Source organism: Scyliorhinus canicula, chromosome 17, assembly GCF_902713615.1.
Source record: "Scyliorhinus canicula chromosome 17, sScyCan1.1, whole genome shotgun sequence".
NCBI lineage: Eukaryota > Metazoa > Chordata > Chondrichthyes > Carcharhiniformes > Scyliorhinidae > Scyliorhinus > Scyliorhinus canicula.
This window is the reverse complement of record NC_052162.1, coordinates 101187195-101199649: the sequence shown is the minus strand read 5'-3', so window position 1 is coordinate 101199649 and position 12455 is coordinate 101187195. Positions and strand designations below refer to the sequence as shown.

The window sequence follows — 12455 nt, the reverse complement described above, 5'->3', positions numbered from 1 at the left end:
ACTATTCTATTCTCATCCATATGTCTATCCAGTGACCACTTAAATGCCCTTAAAGTTGGCGAGTCTACTACTATTGCAGGCAGGGCGTTCCACACCCCTACTACTCTCTGAGTAAAGAAACTGCCTCTGACATCTGTCCTATATCTATCACCCCTCAATTTAAAGCTATGTCCCCTCGTGTTGGTCATCACCAATAGAATTGACTTTTGTACAAATAATTTTCCTGATTAGCTGCCACTTTATCAGCATAATAATAATTCCACCTCAGAAGGAATCCTCTGCTATGAACACTGATCCTAACAGTGACGTTTTGGATATGAACACTTCTTACATAAAATCCTTGGATTTGCACAAAATGTTCTCATTTTCATTAAAAGCATTTGGAAGTGCTTGATACACAGTCTTACTCTGAAACACGGGAGGTGTTGTCATAAATATAGCAGTCAATTTGTGCACGAAAGACATCACTAATCTACAAGATTTCTTCATCTCCTTCTGATGGTGCTGAGGTCAGAAAACTTTTCCGTGGCACCTTTCAGACCTTCAGAACAATGCAGAGCATTTTACAGCCGATGAAATAGTTTTGAAATGTAGTAGTTGGTGCAATGCAGGATATGTGACAGCCTATTTCACAAAAACAGCATTGGCGTAATGATCTGATAATCTGATCACCTATTTCAGTGATGAAACTGAGGCAAGCAGCTGGAAATATGGGAGAAGATATTTGAAAGCATTGAATAAAACTGCTGTTCAGGCATATCTCTCCTGGAGTGACTACATCTCTGAGGCATAAAATATAATGAGGGGGTCTTGATTAAGGTGTATAGAACTATGAAGGACATAGATAGGGTGGACAGGAAGGAATATTTTCCCTTCGCAAATGGGTCAATAACCAGGGGGCATAAATTTAAGGTAAGGGGCAGGCGGTTTCGAGGGGATGTGAGGAAAAATCTTTTCACTCAGAGGATGCTTAGAATCTGGAACTCACTGCCTGAAATGGTGATAGAGGAAAGGACCCTCACAGCATTTAAGAAGTATTTAGATAATCACTTGAAATGCTATAGCACACAAGGCTATAGGCCAAGTGCTGGAAAATGGGATTGGATAGATAGGTGCTTGATGATCGGCGCAGATACGATGAGCCAAAGGGCCTCTTTCTATGCGGTAAACTTTTATGACTCTCTATGGGATATTGGTAAATATTGAGCGGGACATCGGGAATAACTCTCCTGTTCTCCTTTAAAACAATATGAAGGAATCTCTTACATCCACCTGAAGCCAGGTAAAGTCTTGGCAACGCAGAGATGGCACCTCCTGCAGTGCTGTACATCATTAGTGTTGCTTTGGACTCCGTTGTCAAACATCTGGGTTGCTATTTGAACCCACATTAGGCTCACTATACAGCTGTACGACTCAAATATCCAAATTACATCTCAAGTTTCAATTTTTACAGTTCAGTCGATATGGTTACCATGGTTACGAGAGAATTAGAAGCAAAACACTTTTAAATGCTAACATTGTGATGACTCCATGGTGTGACAGTCTTTTTCACTGATTATATGCAGGGTCTCTGTAAACACATCCATGGACAAGAATAAGCAGTGACTGGTCAAGTCTTTCAAATGGGTTATCCTCTCAATTAAAACCACAACCAGAGGAACATCACACAGACACACCTGCTCCAGTCATAATTCCCAAGCTGTAATCTCTTCTTACAGCTCATTACAATGTTCTTCCACTCCAATTAACTTAAATCATAAACCTCTCAAAATAATAATGATGGCATTTTAGTTGATGTACAGATGGCAACGTGCTATCAGCAAATTGTGTTCTAGAGTTAAGGCAGAACTTGGCTTCCCCTAAAGTGTGCGAACAGCTGGGACAAAAAGGGCATTTCATGTGGATGTCCCAACTGATGAAGTATATTCACTTATAATGTAGGAAAGACAGAAGCTAATTTCATCATAGAATTTACAGTGCAGAAGGAGGCCATTCGGCCCATCGAGTCTGCGCCGGCTCTTGGAAACCGCACCCTACTCAAGGTCAACACCTCCACCCTATCCCCATAACCCAGTAACCCCACCCAACACTAAGGGGCAATTTATCATGGCTAATCCACCTAACCTGCACATCTTTGGACTGTGGGAGGAAACCAGAGCACCCGGAGGAAACCCACGCACACACGGGAAGGATGTGCAGACTCCGCGCAGACAGAGACCCAAGCCGGAATCGAACCTGGGACCCTGGAGCTGTGAAGCGATTCTGCTATCCACAATGCTACCGTGCTGCCCACAGCATGGTTCTACAAATGGAAATCTGATAATGACTGGATAATCTGTTTGAAAGGTCATGTGCTGGAAATATAACACAGTCTCTCCACAGATTCTGCCAGACATGTTGAGTATTAGTGATGTGGGCCGAGGGATGAACATTGACCATGACCCCAGGGAGATCTATCCTACTTGTTTTCACATGATATCGTCCCCGCCTCAACTTAGACTCCGTGGGTCTGTTAATTTGCTTATTGTAACCTTTAAATAGTGGCAGGAATTTAGTTAAATGAACATTTAATGTTTATCACCTATCACAGATTCACAAAAAAATTAAGGGCAGCACGGTTCCATGTCCAGCAGCTCAAACATCTGGAATGTGACACTCCTTGCATTGCTAAACCAACACAATGCCCTAGCGGTTGGTGAGCTCCAGCCAGCTTTGAACAGACAGCGATTTGCAGGTCCTAATCTACAGGAATAGCGCTAAAATACGAAGCATTGACTGTTTTAATGCAATAGTTTCAACAAGAGTGCTTAATTTAGTCAACTCAAAACCAATATCAGCACGGTAGCACAAGTGGATAGCACTGTGGCTTCACAGCGCCAAGGTCCCAGGTTCCATTCCCTGCTGGGTCACTGTTGTGCGGTGTCTGCATGTTCTCCCCATGTCTGCGTGGGGTTCCTCCGGGTGCTCCGGTTTCCTCCCATAGTCCATGGACGTGAAATACTCCGGTTTTCATTCCGGCGTCGGCACTTTGTCTCCCTTTGGGAGAATCGTGCCCATAGTCTTTGGGCTTTAGAGTGCAGTGTGAACAACTGTGTGAACAATCATTAAGCAGGTGTTAGCAGAAAGAACTCTGGCCCTCATCAGACCTGCCAACTGGTGGAACTTGTGCCTCCAAGACTAACTCACTCTATGCACCTTCTCCCATCGTGTCTCACTCAGGAAAAATGGTCACCCTACAACCTCTGCAGGAAGAATATTCCATTAGACAGTGTTCTAGACTCTGGACACATGTAAAAGCCTAATTTGTATTTTATTGTGGTCATACCCTGAACCCGCCTCCTTTTTTCATACCCCCCATTTATTGCGTGAGTTTAACAGGGATGCACATTGCGAAATCCTTCTAGCGCGTGTGTAAAAGTAAACCAACCTTTTTTATTTGATCTTAACTCGGGTTTGCTGTGCAGGTTATTCAGTGAGGATTGGAGCATTTAAGAGTTGGGGAAAATATGCCACGATTTATATAGGGGGAAATCAGGTTTAAAAAACACCTTTCCGTTTACGGATGTTCAGAGAGGGGGGAAATCAGGGTGTTCAAATTGACCCCCTCACCTATCTAAAACAGAAAGCTTGTGTTCTAAAACACATTCTAAAGACTTTTGCTCAAAATCCAGGCTCTGATGCTGTCCCCAGTGCATGTCTGCAAACGCAGGCTCAAGGAAGCGATTCTGTTTCATCTATTTGAAGAAGTAATGGGAATTCTTCCTAACTTCCTGGCAACTATTTCAATCTCAACCAACATGATTAAAGCAGATGAAATAGTGATTATCACACCACTGTTTGTGGGAGCTTGCTGTGTTCAAAACTGGCTACATTACAACTCATGTCAAAATGGCTTCCCGCTATGGGAGCAACATCCATGAGGTAGTGATATGCTATACAATGTGCTATAGAAATGCAAGTCTTTCTGTTATTTCTTCTTTCTCACCACAAGATTTTGAAGAGTCAGGTATAGATCCCATGATTCATTTCAGCAGCTTCCAGTTTGACACCTTGAGTCTCATGGAATCCACGGACAATGTACAGGAGTATTCACTGTGAATGTTTCACAAATGACTGCCTCATTCAACAAAAAACTTCCCAAACTCCATCTAAGAAACACAATAAACTCCATACTCCACCCCAATCCTCTGCCAGGTTTCAGAATCAGGGTGATCCGATTAATCAGTCCCTTCACAAGGTTCTGGAGATATTGGCCATAGGATTTGGCTTCAAAGTGCTGCCAGAGTTGGTGCTACAGAAATCCAAGATGCTGACATTGGAAGCCTTAGCACTTTTAACCTTTTATGCTGCATTAGACACAGCTTATAGTTGACGTGAATGCAGGAGAAGTTCCTTCAACTGGGATCTCTCCTTCTCCTCCTCCCTCTGTTCACAAATTCCCCCCCCCCCCCCCCCCCTCTATAGCCTCTGCTCCATGTCCAGAGGAGACTGCAATATAACCCACAACAATACAGGCTTTCTGCTGACAGGCCTCCATTCTCCACTCAACATCCATGCAAAAAGAGCAATGTCTCTTCCTGATTGCAACCTTCTACCAGAGCTCCTCAAGCATACAGTACACACAACATCCAATAACACTGCAGCAGCAGCAAGGGAAAGTCACAAACACCTTCACCTGCAAATCCAATGCTGACACCGGTAAATGGGGCGAGTGCTAGGAGTAGCAGTTCCGCATCCATCAGGGAGCCGACACAAAATATATGTGTCTCGCTCCCCTGGTATAACCTAGAGTGGAATAATACTGAGGCAGCAATGCATTGCCAGAGAAGGAGGACTGAGGGACCAGCACACTGTTAAAGGGTCTGTACAAAGGGAGCAGTGCACTGTCGGATGGTCAGTACAGAGAACACAGCATGGTTGGAGGGTCAGTACTGAGTGAGTGCTGGATGTCCAAAGGGCCAGTACTGAGAAAGCGCTGCACTGTTGGAGGGTCAGCATTGAGGGAGTCCTGGATTGTTGGAGGGACTGTACTGAGGGACTGCTGGATACGCAGAGGGTCAGTACTGAGGGAGTGCTGCACTGTCGGAGGGTCAGTACTGAGGGAGTGCTGCACTGTTGGTGGGTCAGTACAGAGGGGGCACAGCACTGTCAGAGGGTTAGAACTGAGGGCGTGATAGACATTACGATGAGTCAAAACTGTCACGGTTGAGACGTGAAAAAAACATATTCATCAGCTGGACTACTTTATAGAGATATCTTTGTGCGCTTTTCAAACTGGACAATTGCTGAAAATAAAAAAAGTGAAAATCGCTTATTGTAACGAGTAGGCTTCAACGAAGTCACTGTGAAAAGCCCCTAGTCGCCACATTCCGGCGCCTGTTCGGGGAGGCCGGTACGGGAATTGAACCTGCGCTGCTAGCCTTGTTCTGCATTACAAGCTAGCTGTTTCGCCCACTGTGCTAAACCAGCCCCAGCAAGACATTAGAATGAGAGGGCAGCAGAGCAGAGCTACTGATCAGCTGTTCTGGGGAAATTTGCATACGTGCAGTGCGGTCAGCCTAAGTCGAAGGTGAACCTGCGAAGAAGACCCAAGGAGTTTGAGTAAAGGCAAGCAACCAGCAGAGGGCAGCAGAGCAGAGCTACTGATCAGCTGTTCTGGGGAAATTTGCATACGTGCAGTGCGGTCAGCCTAAGTCGAAGGTGAACCTGCAAAGAAGACCCAAGGAGTTTGAGTAAAGGCAAGCAACCAGCAGAGGGCAGCAGAGCAGAGCTACTGATCAGCTGTTCTGGGGAAATTTGCATACGTGCAGTGCGGTCAGCCTAAGTTGAAGGTGGTTTGTGGAGGGGCTGTTGGCAACTGACAGTTAAACCCGAAACACTTTGTGAGTGTTTCCCACCCTACCTCCTCCTCTAACCAACCCCCCCACCCCACGGTGGTTGGGAAGCGGGAGCAGGGGCCTGTCGTGAAGGTGAGTGAGTGCCTTTAAATTTGCTTACCTTTCAGCGGGATCAGGGTTTGAGGTAATATCAGGTAAGCTCTTCCTTTCTTTTTCTTTTTCTTGTTTTTTTTTTAATCTAGAGGGGATGTCAGGGAAGGCAGTACAATGCTCCTCCTGCAGAATGTTTGAGGTGAGGGACGCCGTCAGTGTCCCTGCTGATTTCATCTGTGGGAAGTGCACCCAACTCCAGCTCCTCAAAAACCGTGTTAGGGACCTGGAGCTTGAGCTGGATGAACTTCGGATCATTCGGGAGGCAGAGGGGGTCATAGATAGGAGCTTCAGGGAAGTAGTTACACCAAAGACTGGAGATAGATGGGTAACTGTAAGAGGGACTGGGAAGAAGCAGTCAGTGCAGGGACCCCCTGCGGTTGTTCCCCTGAGTAACAAGTATACCGTTTTGGATACTTGTGGGGGGGACAACTTACCAGGGGTAAGCCATGGGGTACGGGCCTCTGGCACGGAGTCTGTCCCTGTTGCTCAGAAGGGAAGGGGGGAAAGGAGTAGAACATTAGTAATTGGGGACTCAATAGTCAGGGGCACAGATAGGAGATTTTGTGGGAGCGAGAGAGACTCACGTTTGGTATGTTGCCTCCCAGGTGCAAGGGTACGTGATGTCTCGGATCGTGTTTTCCGGGTCCTTAAGGGGGAGGGGGAGCAGCCCCAAGTCGTAGTCCACATTGGCACTAACGACATAGGTAGGAAAGGGGACAAGGATGTCAGGCAGGCCTTTAGGGAGCTAGGATGGAAGCTCAGAGCGAGAACAAACAGAGTTGTTATCTCTGGGTTGTTGCCCGTGCCACGTGATAGTGAGATGAGGAATAGGGAGAGAGAGCAATTAAACACGTGGCTACAGGGATGGTGCAGGCGGGAGGGATTCAGATTTCTGGATAACTGGGGCTCTTTCTGGGGAAGGTGGGACCTCTATAGACAGGATGGTCTACATCTGAACCTGAGGGGCACCAATATCCTGGGGGGGAGATTTGTTAGTACTCTTTGGGGGGGTTTAAACTAATTCAGCAGGGGCATGGGAACCTGGATTGTAGTTTTGGGGTGCGAGAGATTGAGAGTAGAGAGGTCAGGAGCACAGTTTTGACTTCGCAGGAGGGCGGCAGTGTTCAGGTCTGTGGTTTGAAGTGTGTCTATTTCAATGCCAGGAGTATACGAAATAAGGTAGGGGAACTGGCAGCATGGGTTGGTACCTGGGACTTCGATGTTGTGGCCATTTCAGAGACATGGATAGAGCAGGGACAGGAATGGTTGTTGCAGGTTCCGGGGTTTAGGTGCTTTAGTAAGGTCAGAGAAGGGGGCAAAAGAGGGGGAGGTGTGGCGCTGCTAGTCAAGGACAGTATTACGGTGGTAGAAAGGATGCAAGATGGGGACTCTTCTTCCGAGGTAGTATGGGCTGAGGTTAGAAACAGGAAAGGAGAGGTCACCCTGTTGGGAGTTTTCTATAGGCCACCTAATAGTTCTAGAGATGTAGAGGAAAGGATGGCGAAGATGATTCTGGAAAAGAGCGAAAGTAACAGGGTAGTTGTTATGGGAGACTTTAACTTTCCTAATATTGACTGGAAAAGATATAGTTCGAGTACATTGGATGGGTCGTTCTTTGTACAATGTGTGCAGGAGGGTTTTCTGACACAATATGTTGACAGGCCAACAAGAGGTGAGGCCACTTTGGATTTGGTTTTGGGTAATGAACCAGGCCAGGTGTTAGATCTGGAGGTAGGTGAACACTTTGGAGACAGTGACCACAATTCGGTGACCTTTACGTTAGTGATGGAAAGGGATAAGTATACCCCGCAGAGCAAGAGTTATAGCTGGGGGAAGGGCAATTATGATGCCATTAGACATGACTTAGGATGTGTTGGTTGGAGAAGTAGGCTGCAAGGGTTGGGCACACTGGATATGTGGAGCTTGTTCAAGGAACAGCTATTGCATGTTCTTGATAAGTACGTACCAGTCAGGCAGGGAGGAAGGGGTCGAGCGAGGGAACCGTGGTTTACCAAAGAAGTGGAATCTCTTGTTAAGAGGAAGAAGGAGGCCTATGTGAAGATGAGGCGTGAAGTTTCAGTTGGGGCGCTTGATAGTTACAAGGAAGCGAGGAAGGATCTAAAGAGAGAGCTGAGACGAGCAAGGAGGGGACATGAGAAGTCTTTGGCAGGTAGGATCAAGGAAAACCCAAAAGCTTTCTATAGGTATGTCAGGAATAAAAGAATGACTAGGGTAAGAGTAGGGCCAGTCAAGGACAGTGGTGGGAAGTTGTGTGTGGAGGCTGAGGAGATAAGCGAGATACTAAATGAATACTTTTCGTCAGTATTCACTCAAGAAAAAGATAATATTGTGGAGGAGAATGCTGAGACCCAGGCTATTAGAATAGATGGCATTGAGGTGCGTAGGGAAGAAGTGTTGGCAATTCTGGACAAGGTGAAAATAGATAAGTCCCCGGGGCCAGATGGGATTTATCCTAGGATTCTCTGGGAAGCCAGGGAAGAGATTGCTGAGCCTTTGGCTTTGATTTTTAGGTCATCATTGGCTACAGGAATAGTGCCAGAGGACTGGAGGATAGCAAATGTGGTCCCTTTGTTCAAGAAGGGGAGTAGAGATAACCCCGGTAACTATAGGCCGGTGAGCCTAACGTCTGTGGTGGGTAAAGTCTTGGAGAGGATTATAAAAGATACGATTTATAATCATCTAGATAGAAATAATATGATTAGGGATAGTCAGCATGGTTTTGTGAAGGGTAGGTCATGCCTCACAAACCTTATCGAGTTCTTTGAGAAGGTGACTGAACAGGTAGACGAGGGTAGAGCAGTTGATGTGGTGTATATGGATTTCAGTAAAGCGTTTGATAAGGTTCCCCACGGTCGGCTATTGCAGAAAATACGGAGGCTGGGGATTGAGGGTGATTTAGAGATGTGGATCAGAAATTGGCTAGTTGAAAGAAGACAGAGAGTGGTAGTTGATGGGAAATGTTCAGAATGGAGTTCAGTTACGAGTGGCGTACCACAAGGATCTGTTCTGGGGCCGTTGCTGTTTGTCATTTTTATAAATGACCTAGAGGAGGGCGCAGAAGGATGGGTGAGTAAATTTGCAGACGACACTAAAGTCGGTGGAGTTGTAGACAGTGCGGAAGGATGTTGCAGGTTACAGAGGGACATAGATAAGCTGCAGAGCTGGGCTGAGAGGTGGCAAATGGAGTTTAATGTGGAGAAGTGTGAGGTGATTCACTTTGGAAAGAATAACAGGAATGCGGAATATTTGGCTAATGGTAAAATTCTTGGTAGTGTGGATGAGCAGAGGGATCTCGGTGTCCATGTACATAGATCCCTGAAAGTTGCCACCCAGGTTGATAGGGTTGTGAAGAAGGCCTATGGTGTGTTGGCCTTTATTGGTAGAGGGATTGAGTTCCGGAGCCATGAGGTCATGATGCAGCTGTACCAAACTCTGGTACGGCCGCATTTGGAGTATTGCGTACAGTTCTGGTCGCCTCATTATAGGAAGGACGTGGAAGCTTTGGAACGGGTGCAGAGGAGATTTACCAGGATGTTGCCTGGTATGGAGGGAAAATCTTATGAGGAAAGGCTGATGGACTTGAGGTTGTTTTCGTTAGAGAGAAGAAGGTTAAGAGGTGACTTAATAGAGGCATACAAAATGATCAGAGGGTTAGATAGGGTGGACAGCGAGAGCCTTCTCCCGCGGATGGAGGTGGCTAGCACGAGGGGACATAGCCTTAAATTGAGGGGTAATAGATATAGGACAGAGGTCAGAGGTGGGTTTTTTACGCAAAGAGTGGTGAGGCCGTGGAATGCCCTACCTGCAACAGTAGTGAACTCGCCAACATTGAGGGCATTTAAAAATTTATTGGATAAGCATATGGATGATAAGGGCATAGTGTAGGTTAGATGGCCTTTAGTTTTTTTTTTTTCCATGTCGGTGCAACATCGAGGGCCGAAGGGCCTGTACTGCGCTGTATCGTTCTATGTTCTATGTTCTATGTTCTAGATGTTAAGCTGAAGCCCCATCTGCCCTCTCATGTGGGTGTCGAAGACCACATGACTTCAGAGCAGAAGGCCCCATGTCACTGGTTGCAAGAACTGACAACTTCTCCCCAACATCCTGGGCAATGTTTATACGGCAAACAACATCACCATATTGGAGCACCACATTGCTGTTTGTGGGATCTTGCTGTCCACGCATTGTCTGCTGCCTTTCGTCCTTTCCGATTACAGCGTGGACACTTTAAAAAGTGGCTAATTGGCTGTTAGCCACTTTGGGAGGGAGCTCATTAAAAGCTTGAGAAATTCAAAACGTTTATGAAATGATTGAAAGCTGTTTCTGGAAATGCTGACTGGGTGACTCATGGCCTTTGGCTCAGACTCATAGATCCTGAATAATTTTAGGGTCTTCCTCATAAATGACGTTAAATCTCCTCCCAGCTGCCCAATTCTACCATTCCTTGATACAGGAACACGTGTGAGATGGCCTTCAGCCATAATGTCTTACCATGTCTGACAGTGACAACCAAGCAACATCTTCATTTGTTAATGCCGAGTAAGATGCTAGTTATTTCAAAGATTTATTCTATTAGCATAATTGCACTGGTGGTCTAACAGTTATCCAACTCTTGCTACCATTCCTTAGTCTTAAAAAATCCAACTAGTCTATCTATGCTACCAACACAAGTAAAACAACGATGGTTTATCGATTCTAACACTTGCAGCCCTCCAAACGATACGTCAAAATCCTTGGCCAACATCTGTGCATCCGAAGAGTTAAGATGGAGGCCACCCTCCTAAAGCGCTTACCTTGCCGCTGAACTTTTCCCCAGTTGTCTAGGAAAGAAAGTCTCTCCCAGTTAAACAGCTCCTCGAGCCACAGGTCGAGTCTGATGATTCTGCTCTTCCAATCTGCAGAATCTCGTAGTACTGGAGGTGACCACCATTATCCATTGTCTTTTAGTGAGTGGACCAACTTCCTGCAGTTGTCCTGCAAGAGAAATTACTTCAGATCCATCACAACATTAGTTCCCACACTTAGTGCCAGGGTGCTTCTACCCCTCGCAACTATTGTTAGCTCATCCGCTCTGTCATATAGATATCCTTGACGCCAGCTCATGGCAAACAACATGGTGTGGGTAACAACCTTAACTCAACACAGTGTGGACTCAGTACCTCTAGACTCTTACTGGAATCAGAGAACAGTACCACACACTAACAGGTCATTCAGTCTGTACAAGCTCTTCCAAAGAGCAATCCAGTGAGTACCATTCCCTCACTCTTATCCATATTCCAGCAACATTTACTCCTTCAAGAATTTATTCAATTCCCTATTGAAGACTGTGGTGAATGTATTACTGCTACCATTCACCATTGTATTACATTACATTATATTGTATTATGTTGGTGCCCTTGTGGGCTCCGCCCCCTCGGGGGAGGTATATAGATCTGCAGCCTGTAGGCAGCACTCAGTACACAGCAGTCGCAGGAAGGCACAGTTCTAGCTGATCAAAACCACTGTTCACTTCAACTCTCCGTCTCGTGTGAATTGATGATCACATCAAAGACTATAAATCTGTATCCACCATCCTATCATTCCAAATCCTAGCCACTCATTATATTTTCCTCATATAATAATAGAATGATTACACTACAGAAGGAGGCCATTTGCAACAGCAACTTATCTCGTTTGACTTCCCTGCGCTATGTCCACAGGCCTGTAAATATTTCATCTTCAGACAATGGCCCAATTTGCTTTTGAACTCCACAATTTGCCCAACTTCCACCAAACTCTCATTCCAGACCCTAACCACTTGTTTAAAAAGAATTTCCTCCTATCGCCCTTGCTTCTTTCGCCAATTACCTTAACTCTGTGCCCTCTGGTTCTCGATATATCCACCAATGGGAACAGTTTCTCTTTTTCTACTCTATCCAATTGCCTCACGATTTTGAATATTTCCATCAAGCCTCCTCTCAATCTTCTCTTCTCCAAGGTAAACAGCCCCAACCTCTCCAATCCATGCACATAACTGAAGTTTCTCATCCTTGGAATCGTACTTTTGAATATTTTCTGCACTCTGCCTAACACCTTCATATCTTTGCTGTAGTGTAGAGCTCAAAGCTGCATGCAATACTCCAGCTGAGGTCAAACCAGCATCTCCTACAAGTTCATCAGAACTTCCTTATTGATCCTGTATGCTATATTAAACTCTTTCCCAACCTGTCCTGCCACCTTCAATGATTTATGCACATACACACACACACACAGGTCCCTCTGTAGTGAGTATTTCACCTCCTGACCCCCCAAAGCCTGTCCGCCATCTAAAGGCACAAGTCAGGAGTGTGATGGAATACTCTCCACTTACCTGGATGAGTTCAACTCCAGCAATACTTAAGAAGCTCAACACCATCCAGGACAAAGCAGCCACTTGATTGGCACCCCATCCACAAACATTCACTC

General features: G+C 45.8%; 1 protein-coding gene across 3 annotated transcripts in view; it reads right to left on the bottom strand.

Annotated features, from left to right (window-relative positions):
- The window catches only part of LOC119952305 (gamma-aminobutyric acid receptor subunit beta-4-like), a 272368-nt gene that overhangs the window by 132768 nt on the left and 127145 nt on the right, over positions 1 to 12455 (bottom strand). Inside the window, exon 4 of one of the 3 annotated variants that reach the window (XM_038775952.1) lies at positions 10805 to 10985. The exons of the other annotated variants lie outside the window; for them this stretch is intronic. The gene's annotated coding sequence lies outside the window, so the exon portion shown is untranslated. The remainder of the gene's footprint in view (positions 1 to 10804; positions 10986 to 12455) is intronic. 3 annotated transcript variants of the gene reach the window in all.